Genomic DNA, 14,289 nt, shown 5'->3' on the forward strand with positions numbered 1-14,289 from the left:
TATGTTTATCTAAGTTTATCCTATATTTAACGATACTCGTATTCATAATATCAGTAAAAGATAATTTTAAATCTCAAAACCTAGAGAAAACTTACGATAAGAAAGCATTCATCTATGGTAATAGAATATTGGAGCCGAGGTCACCAGAGCTCCACTTAGCTTCTTCAATTTCATTCACAAAACATTATTAAATACTCGAGATAATACGAAGTGGAACATGATTCTATCGTAATAAAATTTTAAAGCCGTACAAATCCTACAATTACTATAAGAGCATATAGAGAAAGAAAATTGCACGATTCCCTAAAGACCTGAACATTTCCCATTTCAGTGGTAAACTTATATTAACTGTGTCGAAATCTTACATCAAATCAGGTTATGGTTTCTCTTATAATAAATAAATCAGTGGCGCTACAACCTCTTTAGGTCTGGCCTCAGATTTCCGAATCTTTTTCATGATCATTTTTAAATGTAATTGGCAAGTAGGTGTGCCTGTGTCAGTGTCGTTGACTTTGTCTTTGACACATGTCGGTTTCCTCACGACCTTCACCGTTCGAGCAAATGTTAAATGTGCATGTAGAAAGAAAGTCCATTGGTGCAAAGCCGGGGATTGAACCTACGACCTCAGGTATGAAAGTCGCACGCTGAAGCCACTATGACAACATTGCTGGATTATAAGGTTTTTCTAAAAAATAAATTATAAATTGCTAACTATTATTTATTTATTTATTCACACTTCGTTACAAAGAAAAACAAATAACACAATACTTAAAAATTACAAGCGATGCAACGGGCAGTACTACAATACCAATGTATGTATTCAATAAATTAAGTAGACTGTTTTGAGTTTGGAAATTCATTTCCATGCAGGGACGTAGGACGATTAAAACAAAGGTTGAAATTTACCAGCGACCTTCACCCCGATTAACTCTAGATTTTGGGCTAAATTTCTAAGTTTGAGCATAGGCAAATAATATCAATGAGCAAATATTCAGCCATACCAATAACTATTTAAAAAAAACTATACGAATCTGTCTAACAAAATCTCGTTTTGATCGCTGATTTTTTTTTATAAAGAAGTTCTAATTCTTAGAGTGATAATGAATTATATGTAGTTAACATACAAACACCGAGTTTATCACTCTAAATGAATATTGCAGAAATGTTAATCAATTTTGAATTAATATTTCTGCAATATTAATTTAAAATTATTGGATTTTTCATTGACATCAGTTTGCAGACTAAATATTTAAGAGAGGCCCTTAGACTATAACTGTAAAAAATAATAACTTTGAATTAAAACTCTTGCGAAATATTTGATTTTTTTCATTAAAATGTACAATACCTTTATTTGTCTATTATGCGCTTGCTATTAAATAAGATATTTCTGCTTGCATAAGTTGTTTGGGTAAATAAAAGAAACATACAATACTCTATATAATAATAATAAAATAAAAAGCTCGCATAATAAAACAATATATTAATTTAAACAATCTCTATCTATATGTCAAAAAGCTATAATTTAATACTGATAAAAAATTTAATCTCAATTCGTACACTTGTTGCGAAACTGTTATCAAAAGTTTTGAAAATTTTCCAATTTACGCAGCTTTTGAGGCTTATTATTGGCGTCACGTAGTAGACGTGACTCGCATGAAAATTTGTGAACGTACAGCCTTTGTGCAACGCCTACGCTTATAGTACGACTAGCGATTTGTTCCAGCCAGTTTCATATAATTAAAAGGCCGGCAACGCACTCGCGAGCCCTCTGGCATTGAGGGTGTCCATGGGCGGCGGTATCACTTAACATCAGGTGAGCCTCCTGCCCGTTTGCCCCCTGTTCTATAAAAAAAAAAAAAAGCTTCGTTCTAAAATTCTTTCTTATAAGTGGACTTCAAGGCGACTACTTTCTAGTAGTAAGTTGAATCTTTTTTAAAATTCAAAAAAGACAAGCCAAGTACACTAAGCAGTTTAGCTGTATTAAACAAATCATTTACGTATAAGACAAAATCATTCATAACTCATAGTCTATTAAAAACACACGAGTGGTACCAATGCATGGTATATTTCTTGAATTTTTAGGTCAAAAATTTTACAGATTGATCTATGGAAATATCTCACTCTATGGTGTTTTATGAAAACTAGATTGCATTTAAATTTACTATACAATTATGTTTGAAAAGATACTTTTTATTTAACACTTTCTTGCTATCTTTAATTTGATACAAGGATACGTCAATCAAATTTGTTTCAACGTTTCAATTCAATTCAAAACAAATTCACAAAATTTAAAAGTTTATCTACTAAATTTTCAGTACGTGGAAATTTTTTATAACAACAAATGTTTAATAATAACAAAAAAATTATAATGTTACCATTTAGTCTATGTTAGCTGTATTCGTCGCTTTTACCAGCGTTAAATCAGTAACTCACTTCTTCCTTAAAAAAACGAGGCATTCTTTATTTATTTAAACCTTGTTGCTAGTTACAAAAACAAAAAAATATCCAAGTAGGTATTCATCGCATTTTTATCTAGGGTTTTTTAGGGTAGAAATACTCTCGAATCGAGAAACGGGCGTCTCTCTCCTCTTCCGAATATAATAGATGATAGGAAGAGTCATTACTTTGGTTATATAGTAGTGTTTTTTGTTCGAGGTAAAAGTTTACTGTATATATAAATGGGACATTCAAACAAAGCATGAGCTTGTATAAATGACTCAATGATAAATTTAATTAGTTACGATTTGTGACCAATCCTATCTGTGTTAATGTGGATAATGTAATTTATTAATTGCCACTATCATTAAATTTAACTAATTCCAGATTATATTACTAAAAGTTAATTTATTACCGTTATATGGATTACCTTTTCGTTAAATCCTTTGAAGTGTATAGAAATTCACTCATTGCGGATTGCGCATTCTATTGATTTTCGTGTTCGCATCTTTAAAAGTAAGTTTGTCTTTAGAAAAGCATGTTTAACTTCTAACAAAAACATATTTTTTCTTAAATTATTAATATTAATTAAATAAAATATTATTAATTACAAGATTTATTATTATTTTCATAATTCCTTTCCATATATCTAAAAACATAATCGAATGAGCTACCTTAGAATACTGGGTTAATAAACTTCTACGAATTTAAGTTAACCTCAAGACGTTTTCTGGTGGCTCTTAGCGTAAATTAAGTTGGAACCAAGGAAGCCGACAGAAGGAACATGCCAAGTAAAGTGATTCTAACGTTCACTATATTTACTATTTTATGCCCTTAAATTTTTGGAAAGCAGCCAGTTCTCATTTTGTATAACACATAAGTACAAACCACGAACATGCAGTGTTAAATATACATAGGAAATCGAAATAAGAATTTATTTGGCAGTCAAACTAATTGAAAGCAATATCTATAAAAGCATTACTTGAAAAGCGACATGGAGTAGAGGAACTTGTAAATAAACATACATATGTAATAAAATATTACCAATATTATTGATTTTTATGCATCAATCGCGTAACACAGATCAGTCACAGATTTTTCAAATGGACGATATCAACATTTATTCATAAATACCTTAATTTTATAAATTATAAAATCGATTTTAGATAATTAAGAATAATTATATATTTACCCAAGTTACCACGTTTTCCTATGATACACTTAATAAATACTTTCCGGCGAAAACTAAAGAAAATTATTTAGCTGTAACAGCAAGCGGGGAATAGTAACATTCTGACGTTGGACTGTACGAGTAGAAAACATTAAAAAAAATTGTCATGTCAGGATTTTAATTTAATTATACTAGGCTACATCAGTCTTATTTCAAAACTTTGTCGGAGAATATGTCCAAATGCCAATTAACGCACTATAAACTTGACGTTCATTTCCGTGAATGCTTGGACATCTAATCTAATTTTGGCGGGTTCCTGAAATTATTATTGTTTAATTTGAATGGTTAAAGCCAATTAACATAATTAATATTAGAAATAAAGAATACTTAATCATCTGTGTAGTTTCTTTAGTTACTAATAAATCATCAGATTTTTTTATCAAATAGCTTATTATTATTATTAAATTAAAGCCAATGTTTCACGTTACGTAATTTAGGATTCATTGGTGTGGTTGTTAACGACACATTTTAATAGGTAATTAAAATTGTATCAATTAATTCGTATATAATATAATCATTATTTATTTACTTGACAAATTACATATAAACTATAGCTATAGCTATATTTATTATAATTATTTAATTATTTAAAACTTTATATTAAACAATTGCTACGTATACGATGCATTGTTTTGTAGTCCAGACGAAGAATACTTGAATAAGTTACATGAAACTTCTAGGATTTAATTCTTGAAATAGCTACCACGACAGCTGAACGCTTTAAAAATACCTAAGTTATTTTCATAAACTATCTTTATTTTCTAGAAACGAAAATACAATTTCAATTCAAGCAAATTTTTATCCATTAAATATTCGAAAACTGTTATATAAAATAAACAATGTAAAGCACTAAATTTTGCACGAACAAAAAAGGGTCGCTAAACAAATTCGATGCTCTGTGCTCCAAATAGTTTATAGTCTAGATTTCATGTCCATTGAAAAAATACTTGTGGCGGTGACGTTATACAAAATTTTGACATACAGTTATTTTATTTGCTTATATTTACCTCGTTCTACTGAAACGGTAGGCAGAGACTACGGATCACCCCTTGCTAAGGTTCTGATACACCGGTCTTGTTTTGGAATAAATACAACAAATAAACGTCTATATGGCAAATTAAGTTTTGTATTAGTAAATATAAATTAGAAGCATTTCTTTTTTTGACGTTCATAAGTGTACATTGTGTTACCTGCATGAATAATGATTTTTGAATTTAAATTCCATTAAGTCAACATAGAATATAACATTTGGAGACATGATATTCTGTCAGTGTATATGAGTTGTAGTATGGAAATAACGACATAAAGACGCTAGTCGAGGTAGTAAAACATCTTAATATTGTATAATAAAAAACCTGAATTAAAAAAAAGATTAATAAAATTAAAATCTCGTCTTTCATATAATTAAAACAGGTGACGCCGCCAGACATCCATTTTCATTACAAAACCGAGGAGATTACAATCGGTTTCGCGACGCATTCAGCTGATTACATAGACTGATATTACCAAATTAGATTTATAAAAATATACAAACTTGCGTTGAGAAGCAAGCGATGTTCTTATTTTTATTAGAAAAGCAATGAAGACTCAGTATACCGATTAATGGTTAATATTTACTGCTTATTTCTTGAATTACTTTTGATATTCATAAGGAAAGATTATGTTATGTTAGTAAATAGTAAATAAATAAACATATTTTTATATCTGAAGGATGCTGAAGTAAGCAGGTATCTACAACTCAAATGAATAAAAAAAGAATTCGATTGGAATTTATTAATATTTAACGCTTATTTAATGTTTTATTACATTATTTATATTTCACTGTTATTATTCATTACCCAAAATTTCATTACCCTAAACACTAATTTCAAATCTGACAAGTTGATGTGGCAGGCTCGTTGACCATGACTGTATATAATCAAAATCGTAATACTCAAACCATGTAATAATTTTGCTTAAGAAGTTTTATCTAAATAAAAATTTGATTTAACAATCTAATATCAGAAGAATTAAAAAAGTTATTTATCAGACGTAGAAATAATATACCTAACGTCTATTTTACTGCATTATGTTTGTAAAGTTTGGCACATTTTATAAGAACGATAGTTTCAGTCGAAGACATTTGCTAATGCTTCGTTTAAAGTTTTATCAGAAATAAGAATCGTTGCATTTATGTTTCTGTTTGAAATTTGATTCAACTCCTGTATTGATTAACGTGAACCGTCAACCCGTCAGTTGTGGTCCCTTGTTAGAGCTGTTTGTTAGTACTTCAGTATAATCAATAGGACAGATGCAATTATATTTGTTTTGCTAATTATACTTCTAGACAAAAATACGTCTTTGAATTACCAAGATTATCAGTCACGTGGTTCTCAACAATATGTTTGCTTATCGCGTTTTTGCTTTTGCGATTGATTGATTGATTTTGCTCGTTTTTTGTGACTTGTTTCAAATTGAGTAAATCTGGAGATACATACTGGAGATACGCAACAAAATAATAGCTCCTTCCACGTCCATTTTCTAACCTTTATTGGAACAGACTGACGAGCTCTCGCAAAGCGCGTTAGCGCTTGTCATTTAAACTCTTTATAAATTGAATCGCGCGTTAACGCGTGTTACATGTGGATAAGGCTTTATGCGTAATATGAACACGCATTAAACATGAGAGCTAAGAAACAATTGAAAATTATTGTATGTTATTATAATTTTCTTATTCCCTTATAATTTTTGCCTTTCAAATATTTATTTTATTTCAGAATTTATTATCACGGTATATTACGTTTCATAAAACTATTTATTGATTGTATTATTGCTATTTATGAATGTAGGAAAAAGAAGTAGACAAAATGTTATGTGCACATTTATTAACACGATTCGTTGTTCTTTAATGACAGACTCGTGACGTATCTTGTCTATGTCGTAGACAATTTGTCACTTGCCATAATTGAAGCTTTGATAGCAGCATGTAGCTATTATGTCCATACATTTCAGCGTCATTTACAAGAAAGACGCTATAATTATTTTTAGACCTATTTCTTGGAATAGTTTATTAACAAATATATATGTATTTGTTAATAAACTGTTAATATATATATATATATGTATTTTCCAATTACAAAAGCTACGAGAGCTCCGTAAGGAGAATGTTTAAAATTTACAGGCTTAATTATTAAACTTAAAATTCTCTTTTTAAATTAAATTCCATAATTATAAGGTATAATCGTGTAGGTAGGTAAAGCTACAGGAAAGTAGCTATAGCTAATTTTCTCTAAACATTATAAAAACATCATATCGTATTTTACTTAACCGTTGCGTTAAAATATAAACAACTTTATTTTATATAATATTTCCTTTTGCCACAACATATTCTCCAAGTTTTGTCAATAGTACCAAACTTGGATTTATGTATATTTGAATTTGTTCCAGCTCCGACGTCTACTGGAGAGAGTGGTATCAAATGTGACAGATTTGGCTCGTTCATTTTAACGAGTTTCCTTTAAGATGTACTCTAAAAATCTTTAGGTTTTGTATGTTACTTGGTAAACTCATACTATAATTATGTTTTATTAATTGAATAATTTTTATATTTCTTTTATTATATACTAGTGACCCGCCCCAGCTTCGCACGGGTGCAATGCTGATGAAAAGCAGGTTTTTATTATGTATTGTTATTTTCGTCGCTGGAAAGCTCCGATAATATACGCGTTTGATCGCTGCTAAATGCGAAACAAAAGTTAGCTCTACCAAATACTTAGGCATGCACATAGACGAACGGCTATCATGGTATCCCCATATAGAGTCCATGACTGGTAGATTACGGAAATTTACATACATCTTTAAAATTTTGCGACACATCACATCGTATGTAATACTGGAAAGAATTTACACAGCACTCGTTCAGACCGTATTAACGTATTGCATAAACATATGGGGTTCGGCCTATAAAACAAATTTTTTGGAATTGGAACGGGGACATAGGGCTCTTTTAAAAGTGGTGCTGTTCCGGCCATACAGATTCCCATCGGAAGAGCTCTATCATCTTAGCAAATTACTTTCCGTTAGGAAGCTGTTTGTGCTGAATCTAATTTTCAAAACCCACAGAGCGCTTCCGTTTGGGAGTAGGCTGGTCTTAAAAAGAAATAGGGATGTTGTAGTCGGTCAGACCGTAAGGACCAACTTCGCTAGACGCAATATGCAAGCAGCCTATATCTATAATAAATTAAATAGGCTGCTTAACATATACCCTCTCACCGCCTACAACCTAAAAACCCTAATAAAAGACTGGCTTATGATCACGCCTTATGCAGTGTTAGAGCTGCTTTTGAAACCCACGATTTAAATACACATTACTCATTCACTCACTTACTCACTCATTCACTCTCTCACACACTTACTCATGCACACAATCAGGTGTGATGATAACGGTTTAAAAAGTAAAAAATAAAAAGGAAATGAATTGGTTAAATTATACCCCTAACACAGGTATACTTATATTTACTTAAAAGGGTTCCCAAATCTTACATTATGAAAAGAAAGATGTACCAACTTAAAATGAATAAATGAATAAAAACTAAATAAGCTGTAATGGGCTGTATAGATCTATATTAAATGAACAATGTATTCAAGGTATTTAATTGGTTAAGGATTAATGCTGTATTGGTTAAAATTCGCCATTATTTGTCGTAAAAAGTAAATGAAAAAAAGTTATTGTGGGTTATCCATAAGAGATATACATATACCATCATGGACCTTTCTGTAGACCTTTTCAATGTGTACAATACTTAGTACATTATTTTGATAAAACTCGTAGGGTGAACCCTACTGAAGGCTGAAGCCTGCGTTTGCAATGTAAGCGGAAAAAATGTAATTATTTACGACATCACATTATAAAGCTCAAAAATAACAGTACTTCTTCACTATTTAATGGATGTTATTATACATATAAACCTTTCACTTGCATCACTCTATCTATTAAAAAATCATCATCAAAATTCGTTGCGTAGTTTCAAAGATTTAAGCATACAAAGGGACATAGGGACTGAGTTATACAGACAGTTTTATACTATGATATAATAAAAGATATACATCATACAATTATTCACGTTTATTTATGTTTAGTAATTATATTCTACTTAGGTTACACTATAGTTACTAAAAAAAACATATGTGCAATTCACACATGGTAGAAGTGAAACCTTCAAAAACATTTTTTTTATTATTAATCATATATAAATTAATCATTTTCCATTATCTAAATGTGTGTGTTCTTTTAAAACAGTATATTTTAATGATAAATTTTAATTTATAAGTTTAATATAAATTTTTAATTTGGGAAAAACTAAAACATCGAAAGTTTGAAATTCGATCAAATGAAAAAGCGGCAGTAAAGAGAGGCTGTATAATGCCTGCTATCTCATTTTCTCCCACGTTAAATCATATGATGAATTGATGTTTCTGTCTCTCTTTACCGCTGCATCCGGTTTGAAATCACGACGATTCGAAAGAAGTTTATCTATCTCATTTTCTCCCACGTTAAATCATATGAATTAATGTTTCTGTCTCTTTTTACTGTCGCTTTTTCGTTGCATCCGGTTTGAAATCACAACGATTCTAAAGAAGTTTCACTTCAAAAATGTATGTACAGAAAGACTCATATGAGGCAATATATGTATGTGAACACATATTATTGAAGCAACTGAAAAAGAAAACATCCGATATTTAGTGATTGATGTGTAGTAATTATTTAATTTTGTCTTTTTTATATATGGAGTAGGTATTTGTATTTATTAGATTTACATGTATTTTAACTTGTCCTTTCTTTGTTCAACAACGAAGTGTATTTACTTGAAAAAAAAAAACTTAAATAATCTAAAATGGCTTAAAATATTCTAAGACATTAAAAAGTGACTTAAAAGATACATTGGTTTATAGAACTTACATAAATGATAATTTTTCATAATTTGTGTAATGTTAATAATTAATGTAGTATCGGCCAATGTTATTATATTTTGTAATTAGTTAAATTTCATTAATATAGTAAAATTTCACATTTCAGCAACATTTCAGGTAACAGCTGAAATAACTATTTTCCTGCTTAATTAATTCCAGTTTTCGATAATAATATGCTATCTAATGATATAATTGTAATTGGTGGAAAACAAAATAGTATTTTTTATTACAATTTTCTCAAACTATGTAGAATTTTGATGATATTATACGCGAGTAAAACTATTAAAGCGTTGGTTTTAAAAATAATTAAGATGAACTTGCGGTCTTAATACTTTCACATCACTACATCACACTATTTAATTAAAAAGCCCACGTCAAGGTTTTGCGTTAGTATGATTTCTTTACTGAAATAAAATTTATCTGAGATCTTTATAAGATTAACAAGAGTTGATGTTTTTCGAAAACGAAACAATATAAATCGAATTTATTTCAAGAATTTCATTGAAAAGTTTAAACGTTCGACTTTTAAAATTGTTCAATAAATAAAGCTTCCGGTGACTGGAAAAGGAAAAAACATTCCAAACCGCCAAAAATCAATGACCCGCGACTAAGTAATGGAGGGAAAGAATTGTCTATTTGCCTGAAGCTGTTTCAAACAATGATTCAGTAGATTTGCTTCGCAAAATCCCTGCTAACTAGATAATTTATAAGCCTCAAGCATTAATCTGCCAGTGCTCGAAAAAAAATATATACTGATTTAAAAAATATTAATATAAGTAATAAAGATCTCGTTTAACTTCATTATTTTAACGGATACTCAATCGTCAAGCAAAGCTCCTACAGCTGTAGCTTGAATTTGATGATTACGGTTTTGTGCATTTGAACTTAAATATTTATATTTTTTAATTCATTTAAATCTATCATATTTGAATCGTTACTCTTCTTTGGAAACCCAACTTAAACGCTTTATTTTGTTTTTTCACAAAAAGGAAACCACTCAGTTCATATGAAGACGTAAAGTTTTTTATACCGTATTTTCTCAGTTACTACGCAGGACGAAAATATTTTATCGCTTATAGTTAATTCCCTATAACGGATGCAATTAAAAATATTACGGAACGACTAATAGTGAAGGCGACTTTGAAAGTCAATTAGTGCACACTTCACAATAACTCATTAAAGTAGCGGAGCGTGTATTAAAGTACGTTTTTACTAAATGAAAACGTACACTATGAGTTTTCATCAGAACAAAACAGCAAAATAATATGCTGTTTTCAAGTGTTGTGTGAATAAATGAACTGCTCTGGCGTTGCACAATATCTTGTACATTTGTTGCGAGTGTAATGTAAAAGTTTGTTCGTTTTTATGTATTAAATTATAGGCAAGATAAATTGGTGCGCATTTCGTTTCGTTAGGTATGTCTGAGTCGCTTGTCGATTTGACTTGCGTTTTGACCAACCATAAACATTTTTATATTTTGTATGAATTTTCTTTGTGTACTGGAGCAACTGTCACTCCAATAAATGTGACATACGGTCTTAGCGTTGCTGTTGACAGCAACTACAAGGTAAGTTGAGACCCTTTTAAAATAGTGTTGAATAATTTTATTCACTTCAAAAGGAGCAATTTAAACTAATTTTTCTTATTATTTAAATATTTATAATTCGATACATTCTTTAAATATTTATGTGTTTATTAATTTATCACTATATTCTAATGACAGACTGAGTACGCCAGAAACGAATTGGAGAATTTACTACAGAATTTAAACCAAAAAATAGTGGACTAATATTTATTCAAGGAGTTATAGTCAAAGGCAACAGCTACTTTAAAATAAATAAGCGTTGGTCTGGAAATCCAAAGGCTATGCATATTTGACGCATACATCTCGCGTAAGAAAGCATTTTAAGAATTAAAGATACTTGTAATATTCAAGAGTAAGCCAGCGGACATTTTTAAATAAAACTTTAAACAATCTTTTCATATGCCAATGCGCCTTCTTTTTATTTGAATGCACAATACGTTCACTAATATTCACCTTGTTGAGTTAAAGTTTATTTCATAACTGAAATTGAAAAGTTTGAATAATATGCAATATATTTATATTAAAAATGTAAGGATGATAGAATTTGTATCGAAAAGATGAGAAGAGAGAACGCTGTAATTTGTAGCATTTTTAGAGGTAAGTTATTATAGTTTTAGCTACTTTAATGTTTGCTCTTTGAATCGTATTTTGTATTACTGTGACGTATAAATTATTTAAAATTCATACTGACCTTTAATTGACTTTTTAATTTTATGAAATATATCAAGTTTACCTTTAATTAAACGTTATATTGACCTTATTCAAAATAACGTTTAAGCATGCCCGTAAGATGATTTTTCATCACCCGTCTTTTTCATCGCATTCGGCAACGCATTCTCTAGACACCCTTTAATTAAATGAAGGTAATTGATAAACCACTCCCCATCCCCTATCCTATTAATTACTAGCCATATACACACATATAAGCTTAGATTATCGGTGGATGTTTGCAACAGGATTTCTTATTAGATTTTTGTTTCTTATTTATTTATCTGAATCGGAAAAGCCGCTTTTTATTTCTTGGAAACCATGAGTTATAACTTATAAGTCACACCAGTTATAAACAAAAATCCAGTGATGTTTAAAGTTTTTGACTTTTCTTTTGGAAGTTAACTGAATCCCTTTTTATTAAGTAAATTGGTTAATTGTTAAAATAACTTTCTCATCAAAAGATTTAAAGCCAAAAACGTTAAGGATAATTAATACAATAATAAAAAAGTAATATGAGTATTAATGACAATTAATTCCTATTAAGCTTTTAAGGCGTAGATAAAGTATACTATCTCTATCAAATTCACATATAAAGCAAGGATAGAGGGATTTTCCGCTGTTCCATCACGTAGGGATAAATCAGGACGCCTATACTAAGTTAATTAAACGAATGCTCGACCCGATTAAGTGGCATTGCTGAGCCGAGATTTAATTGTAAGCTAGGTTTTACCTTTAACATTGTCTATGAAAAATGTGTGGTCGTATGGTGCTATTTGCTTTTACATATAATGCGATGTAAAACGCTATATATACCAAATCACGATAATTTGTTTTTTTTTAAGTTGTTTATTATAAATTTAAATTAACGATTAATATTTATGGAAAGTAAAAGTTTCCTTAATTTTTTACTCAGAGTTAGTTCTGAACACAATTTTACTAAATAAATTTATAATTAATAAACCAGAATTTAAGTATGTAATTTTCAATAGAAATTAAAATAAAATTTACAGGTAAAATATAGGCATAAAAAAACTTTCATTTATTACTTAAGTTGCCCGTCGGATTGACCGCATCTAGCCAAATGTATTATTCAACTCGAAAGTTGAATAGTTTTAACTGAATTAGATAAACCTTTTTAATGATTTTACTTTATAGTTCTATTAGATTTATTATTGAAGTAATTCTGAACATATTTACCTTATAATTCCAAATAACTAAACGCACATCACCGGTCCACTTAAATTCCTCTCCTAATCATTTCACACACACACCACAATATATGCAAAAATATTTAATCTGTATCATGACACATCCCGCGTGATTTTAAATTTCGAACACGAGAACAACGGTGCGCGCAACGTCCTGTCAACAGAGGGAATCAAAACGCACTGGCGTTTGCTCATTCAACGCGGGAGCGAGAGGGGTGTATCTTTAGGGTGGAATCTATAACATAATATTATCAACCCTTATGATACGGAAGCTATGGGCATAAGTTTTCTTTGGCTGAAGTGCCCTTCTGCAAGATTGTTAGTTTGTTAGTAGCTTTTAAGATAGCCTTTATAGTCAAGTTCATCATAGCGATAAAGCTCATTGCATTTTTCTTATTTCATCGTTGATCTATTCGCTTGTCTGGGGTTGGATGCCCATGTAATTATGTAGGTTTCACCGCCGGTGTACGGTTTAAATTTATATTACATTTGGGATTAGTAATACTAAATCTTCCGTATTATATATAATTGATAACGAACACTTCTAGTTAATACCTTTTGGTTTGAAGTTATAAATTTGATAGACAGTAACACAGTTTAAGCTTTTGCTGTTCAGGTAGTACTTGTTAAAAAGTATCTAATGAAATATATTTAACAAATTAAATTTATTTAGATTATCACTGACTTTTGGATGTCTCCGGGGATATCTACACGGTGCAAGGTTTAGGTGCGTACAGACGTATCCAGGCCAAGGCTGTTGAAGTGTTCATGATTCGACTGCAGACATTTTGTCGGTGCCAGGGTCTGTGCAAAGACTTCATATGGCTTTTAAAGCGCTTGCAATGTTATCTTGTAATTGGGTCTGCCTACCTATATGGAACCTATAGTCTGTAAAGTACTTATGTTTGGATATATAAGTTAAGGTGCATATCTATTGGCTGAATTATTTTTAATAAACGAATAGAATAGAATCAAAAAAATGTACAGTACATCAACCCAGGCATTTTCAAAAGACCTGGATATTATTATTATTTAAACTGGCAACATTTCAAATAGGTCTACATACGTCCAAGTTTCAACTCGAAAATAAAAAGTCAAACCATTCACAGTTAGAATAAAGAAAAACGACGTCAAAGAGAATTTTCCAAGGTTTTACACTATTTTTAAAT

General features: G+C 30.2%; 1 protein-coding gene across 1 annotated transcript in view; it reads right to left on the reverse strand.

Moving 5' to 3' along the window:
• LOC110993587 overlaps positions 1 to 13,285 on the reverse strand; it is a 54,050-nt gene extending 40,765 nt beyond the window's left edge. The window contains exon 1 of the mRNA XM_022259914.2: positions 13,110 to 13,285. The gene's annotated coding sequence lies outside the window, so the exon portion shown is untranslated. The remainder of the gene's footprint in view (positions 1 to 13,109) is intronic.
• Between the last annotated feature and the right edge of the window lie 1,004 nt (positions 13,286 to 14,289).

Source organism: Pieris rapae, chromosome 7, assembly GCF_905147795.1.
Source record: "Pieris rapae chromosome 7, ilPieRapa1.1, whole genome shotgun sequence".
In the NCBI taxonomy this organism is placed as follows: domain Eukaryota; kingdom Metazoa; phylum Arthropoda; class Insecta; order Lepidoptera; family Pieridae; genus Pieris; species Pieris rapae.